This window comes from Saccostrea cucullata, unplaced genomic scaffold (assembly GCF_032062105.1).
Source record: "Saccostrea cucullata isolate Sc308-1 unplaced genomic scaffold, CSIRO_AGI_Scuc_v1 ctg6092, whole genome shotgun sequence".
Taxonomy (NCBI): Eukaryota; Metazoa; Mollusca; class Bivalvia; order Ostreida; family Ostreidae; genus Saccostrea; species Saccostrea cuccullata.
The window spans coordinates 92,570-99,468 of record NW_026920958.1 but is presented as its reverse complement, the minus strand read 5'-3'; the positions used below and the strand labels follow the sequence as shown (position 1 = coordinate 99,468).

At 30.5% G+C, this 6,899-nt stretch overlaps 1 long non-coding RNA gene across 1 annotated transcript; it reads right to left on the bottom strand.

The window, feature by feature from the left end:
* Positions 1 to 3,338: 3,338 nt before the first annotated feature.
* Positions 3,339 to 6,578, bottom strand: LOC134258841 (uncharacterized). Its single transcript, XR_009990228.1, has 3 exons — positions 6,290 to 6,578; positions 3,791 to 3,897; positions 3,339 to 3,590 (listed from the first exon to the last, which is right to left on the bottom strand). It is a non-coding gene; the product is annotated as an uncharacterized LOC134258841 (long non-coding RNA).
* Positions 6,579 to 6,899: the final 321 nt, after the last annotated feature.

The window sequence follows — 6,899 nt, the reverse complement described above, 5'->3', positions numbered from 1 at the left end:
ATTTCCGTTCTTTTTTTTTTGGGGGGGGGGGGTATGTCTACTAAGTTTATGAATACTCGATAGGTAACAAAAATCAAGTACACTTGAATTATATTATGTCAGTGATTGCACTTTGTCATGGTTTTCTTTAAAAACAAAGCGAAGCTTTTACCTTTATAATTTTATTGTCAATGAATTATTGTTCGATTTTGATTTTCAGATACATGTAGGAGAGTCTTCAGTTCCAGTTTTATTACCTTAAATTTACTTATTCATAAATGTCGGAAAATAAAAGATAACTAAAAATTCCCAAATAAACTATGAAATATCGAAAAGAAAAAGTAGTAAGAATAAACTTTTTTCATTACTGAAATATATTGAGGTAATCTGTTTATTAATTTATCCATTCTGATTTATATGAACATTTATTTCGGTCAGAATTGCATATCTTTTACAAATTACAATCAATTATTTTTTTTATGCCGTTAACTTCTATATTTAATAATATGATGATCATAGGGATAACCGAGCAATCACAGAAGTATAGATATTAAAAAATCTTTGAATTTACTACACACCAGCTCCTGATAGATCCTAAATTTTATTGTATACCATGTTTCTTAATCTGACTTTACTTCTTTTTTTAGAAAAACTATTCTTTTTCTAAAAGTGGACAGGTTTGCGTCTGCATCGACGCTGCATATTCATAAAATTTATCGCGTTCAATATGATAATCAAGGCAAAATGTATTACTTAGTAATTCCTTTGATAACACTTGGAAAAAATTGTGGAAATACCTGCTAATATTAATTTCTCAATAACTACAGCTACAATTAATGCATTTTTAAAGAAACCTTTCTAAAGAATTCTCCTAATTTGCTCCACAAATAATCGGAATACTTCGGACACCATGGGGAAAAATGTCCAGTACTGACCGCCACGTCCGAGAAGTTCTTGGCCTCTCTTGTAAACTATTACATTGTTTTTAAAAATGTGATTAAATTTCATTCTTAAGAGAAGAACTATTGGATTTCGATGGTTTTTTTATTTGTAATTTTTCATTTATTTATTTGTTCTATTTTCTTTCTTTTTCTTTTTTTTCACCTTAGGCCAATAAAAAAGTTTGATGATTTTTTTTATTAGTCCACATGTACCTGTAGGTGTAAAGATTCCTCAATCTTCGCTAGCCAAGGGTTTCCGATCCACCACAGTAGATTTCGGATCGGTAAACTTTGCTAGTAAGGATTAGATATATAACGCTAATTTTAGACTGATTATTTTAAGGTCGAGTCCGACGGCAGTATTTCATCCGTATATCGGTCAAAATATTAAAAAGAAGATGTGATCAGTTAAATTTTAACTTAAAAATGAAATGTTTCCCTTCGAAAATCAATACTCTTCTTTATTGTTCAATATAAAATTAAGCGAGATATTCCAACAATATTTGTATGTAAAACAAATTTAAAAAAAAAAAAAAAAAAAAAAAAAAAAACTCTTAATTAAAAAAAAATTAGATATGCTGAAATCTATATCTTCTTTTTTGTCCTAAAAAATCGGTGAAATAATTTTTATAAAAATCTTCACAAGTGATAATCATTCTCTTCACGATCTCATTTCTATTCTTATTTATTATTAAAGTTTCTCCAAGTTTCGATAAAATCGTTATGCATGGACCGAAGAAATTAAAAAAAGGGGGGGGGTCGTTGTTTAACACGAGCATGAAATGACACCCTGTCTGAAAAATCAAGTAATTATTTTCATTGTAGGTTTTAGACTTAAGTACAGCTCCGTGTAAAAATCATGCAGAGGGTGATTCATGGGGGGTTTCAGAATTTCTTCAAACTTTGTATGTTGGTAGAGTTTGCTAAGATACTCCAAAAAAAATTATAATTTTTTTTTAATTCTGCCATTGGTATCCATGGCAACCGATAAACTGTTTTGGGCAAAAAATGGCTGAAATTTCCTCTAAAAACAGGCAAAAATACCAATAATGAAGATTAAATGAAAAGAAAACTAAACAATAAAACACATTTATGTTTATTTCTTATTAAAATACAGCATAAGTAGTTATTATCCATATCTAGTCAAAATATTTTTATGACCAGTAATGTGTTCTGATTTTAAGCTAAAAAGGGGAGATAATCCATATTGGCCAAAAATGTATAATATCCATTTTTTTAGGATTTTTATCTATCAAAAATTTCTAAAAACCCCACAGCCAAATTAAAAAGCCATGGTAGTTTCATAGAGACTATTGTCTAAAGTCAATAAAATTCTTAAAACATTTTTGTGCAAATGATTATTAATTTCCCAAAACAACTGATGAATTTTGTACAAAAATGGTAATTTCACTTTTTTTGTCACAGTCAAATATATGCCATATATGTTTGCATGTAAAAAATAAATAGCATTTCAAAACCATGTTTTTATATTTCCATTTTCAAATACAATTAAATTAATTACTTTTCATAATTAATCCAAATATTACCACGTCCAGTAATAGTTTTTAATTTTAAGCTGAAAAGGGGAGATAATCCATGTCGAGAAAAACTGAAATTTTCAATTTTAAAAGGATTTACAGCTAAATTCAGCTATATTATAAAAAAAATTAAAGAAAAAATACACTACAGCCAAACAGAAAGGCAGTTTTTATTTCCTACACACCATACCTTATGGCAAATAAAATATTAAAAACATATTTGTGCAATTGGTTATTAATTTCAAAAAGCCATTGAAGAGTTTTAGACAAAAAATGGGGAATTCACTTTTTTGTCACGGTCAAATAAATGTCATGTATATATTTAATATGCATGTTAAATTATAAATAGCATTTCAAAAAAATTCTCTTTATAGTTCGAAATCCAAATACAACACAATTATTTATTTTCATTAATCAAATTATATCTATATCTGCAGTATTATTTGTAATTTCAAGCTGAAAGGGGGAGATAATTCATGTTGACAAAAAACAACAAAATATCATTTTTTGAGGATTTCAGTTATCAAGAAAATAAAATATACCTATGATTTAAAAAAAAAGCCAAACAAAAAGGCTGAGTAGGTTTCATAGATACCATACCCTATGGAAAATTAAATAAAATCATGTGCACAAAAATCATTGTGATTAATAATTTCACCAAAAAAAAAAAAGTAGAATCATCTTTTGTCAGAGTCCAATGTTTACATTAAGAATATCAGTTTACATTTTAAAATAAATTCCTTTACATTTCCAAATTCAAATACAACACAAATTATTTTTTTTCATTAATGAACAGTAAAATGTAAAAAACATTTGAAAGTATTAATCATATAAATATTGATTACTAGATACATTTATCATATAATCATTGTATATGTACTTGTAAACACAATTTTTAAAGTTTTACATCTTTGTAAGGTGCAGTCATGCCACTCAGAATATCACTAATCTCCCCTGCTTCTCTTCTGTAGTAAGTGACTGTCCTTTGTTTATTAGCCTCTTCTAAAAGCACTTAAGATCCTTGGGAAGAGAATTGCTGCCTGATTAACATTATCCAAAGTACCGTCATGGAATCCACTGAACTCTAATCTCTGCTTTTTGACAACTTTAAATATATTATTTTCCATTATTCCTAAAATAATGATTACAATATACATGTACATGTACTTATCATTCATCAATTTAGAATTCTTTAGTTTATGCTACATTTTTATTATGGTACTAAATGGTTATTTTGATTTTATAAATTACTTTACATGGAATATCAAGTTTATATAATGCAGTAATTTCATTAAAAATCTATAAATGGTTGCATGACATATATTCTCCCACCTTTGGAGTCTAATTAGTAGGTGGTGTTCAATGATGTTTTCTTGCTGTCTGTAATAAATAGTGTAACCTTTTCCTTCAAAACCATGATGCAGCCCATCGCATACATTCTGTGAAAATAAAATGGGGTTTAATTCATCTAAAAAACAATAATACTAATTTTATATGAAATACAGTAAAACAAAGTTATAACAAAGTCACCGGGACCTATGAAATTACTTTGCTATATCAATTACTTGTTACAGTAAAACTCGGTTATAACGAAGTCACTGGGACCAGTGAAATTTCTTCACTATATCCGTAATTCGTTATAACCGTATAAGAATGTCATTAAATTTATACAGCTGGGGATCCAAGATGACTTCGTTATATCCGTAAATTCGCAATATCCGTGTTGTTACTAAACGAGTTTTGCTGTATAATCCATGTAAGGAATTTGTTAAATTTATATAGCTGGGGATCTAAAATAACTTCGCTATATCCGTGAATTTGCTATATCTGTGTTTGTAGTAAACGAATTTTGCTGTATATGAAATATCTTTTCTACTAGTGTATTTTTCATCATTTGCAATATGTCTTCAGTTTTAACTTTAGTACAATTCAAACAGAATCTACACTACTTGAGGCTTCTTCCAATGACTTCCATATCAGTACAATATTAATCATGGCTTTGCTGTTCTAGGGAAGATTCTCCCCTATATATTGCAATGTGAAACTTTGATCCCCATTGTGGCCCCATCCTACCCAAAGGGGGGTTTACTTAACCAATTTATTTATACACTTCATCACCAGAGAATGCTTCCATATCATCACTTTGCTGTTCTTGAGAAGATTTTAAAAGATTGTTACTTAAATCATTCCAAGTTTTCTATCTATTTTTTAAGATCCATGTGCGCCTTGGTTTTGAATCCCAATGAGAAAAGCCCTTTATTTTTCATTCAAAAGTTATGACCAAGGTCAAGTTTTTGAAAAGTTTTTCATTTTCAGTTGGGTGTCAAATCTGTAATCTGTTACAAATCTGTTTGCCTGTGACAAAATTTGTGCATCTCAGGCGGTTGAGCAACAGTTATTTCAAACACTGCCTTAACCATAACATCATACTTATTCATGCCTCATCGCACATAGGGGAGTGCTCAGTAACTTAAACAGGTCTAGATGACAAGATTATCTGATGACACATCAGCTTAAATTTGCATGTAAATTGGCTATCAGTTTTCTTTATATAGTTTTAGACAGCAGCACAAGGTGCACAATTATCATTTAACCCCTCAATCAAATATCAGAAGTAAGACATGCAAACATCACAAGGTTTGTACGGTACGTATTGGAAGCAACTACAGTGGTACCTCATTTATCCAGAAGCTTTGGTTCCTAATCAAATTGTCCAGATATGTGAACTGTCGGGATACCTGAATTACCAGTTAAACAAGACAAAATAATGTAAAAAATTTTCGTTCCGATGAAAAATTGTCTGAATACTGAAGCATTCGGATATCTGGTGTCCAGATATCTGAAGGTTCACTGTATTTATCATCTAAAACTACAATTTTAAATGTGAGCATCGAGCAGTGTCTTTGGAAACTAATCCTTCAATTTTGGCTGTATAAAGTAAAAAAGAAACTCTAGTTTTTGGTGATGAAGTAAATAAAGTATGCAGTAAATCGACGAAAACCGTGTGTCGCTTCTGATTTGTATTAACAAATAGTAGACTGTCATGCTTGGGGACTCATTCAATTAATTGTAGAATGCTAGAGTAGAGACAAATTAAAAACATTGTGCTGAAAATTACCTTCCATTAACGATAGTGTACCTGAGCTCTTAAGAAAATGGAAATTCGTCTTTTGCTTAATTAAAAGTATTCAACAGCTGCAATACCACAAGTATCTATAATTTTTCCTTTTTATTAAAGACTCATAATACATTGTCATTGTAAAATACTTTTGACTGCATATAAAAAGCTTTACCAAGCTATTTTGAATAGATTAATAGCGAGTGCAGCAAGGGTCGCAAAGCGATGCACATAACTGCGAGTTATGATGACAACCCCTGGGCAAAGAGAAAATTCAGACTACTGCACATTCATTCCAAAGAATTTTTTACCGCAGTAATTTAGACCCACAATGCATCGCTTCATACACAAACTCTAAAGCAACATTCTCGCAAGACTAACAACAAAAGTTAAACGAATAATAAACTTGTCTTGATTTAATGAATTTATTTGTTTATTGCAGAAAGATAGTCATAAACTGATTGAAATCAGCCTTGTTCAGGCTTCGGTTTGGTAAAGCAATATACAAACGACGTCATATGATGTAAGAATCTAATACGCACCGAATGTCACGTGCGGATTTACATGTCCAATCTAAATGAAAATGGATAAGTATATGCGCTCGCCCTAACGTTCGCACCGTCAACATATTAAAGCTACATAGCTATTTCAAGCTACAAAATTAATTATCTTAATCAAGAAATTGTTCTGCAGTGTTCTGGACCTGATCTTACCTGGTCAAATGTAACTGTCCAAATGTACATTATCTTCCCTCTCGAAGTCGAGTAAGCTGACAAAATCGGACTGCCACCCCTCTCTGAGAGTTTACTCTTGGACTTTGGTGGATTACCGTAGAAGTTAAACTTATGAGATAGATCACAACGGTGTCAGTAGACGAGTAGCATTTCGGGAGAACGTCAACAAGGTCAATATACTAATCAACACGACACATGGCTATACTTTTGCCCGAAAACTATGCCTAATCTGTTCTTGTAGAATCCTTTCAAACAATTTATGTCACTTCACACATATTTTTTTGCTATAAACATCACAGGATGCATCAAAATAACTTTGCAGCTTACAGCTAACCATGGAGGCTGCCATTTTTTTGTACTAGCGCCACCTATGTAAAATTGCAAAGGGAGATAACTCATTTGAAGAATCTTGACAAATTCTCGATTTTAAACACCTTGTATTTTTTCAATACTTCGTTTGCACAAAAATATTAAAGTAAATTTTTATGAAGCCTTCCATGTTCACTTGAATTATGTATTAAGTTTTTGTACATCTTCTAGGGTTTTAAAGATATTCTTTTCTGAAATAGGCATTATTTGCACACTATCT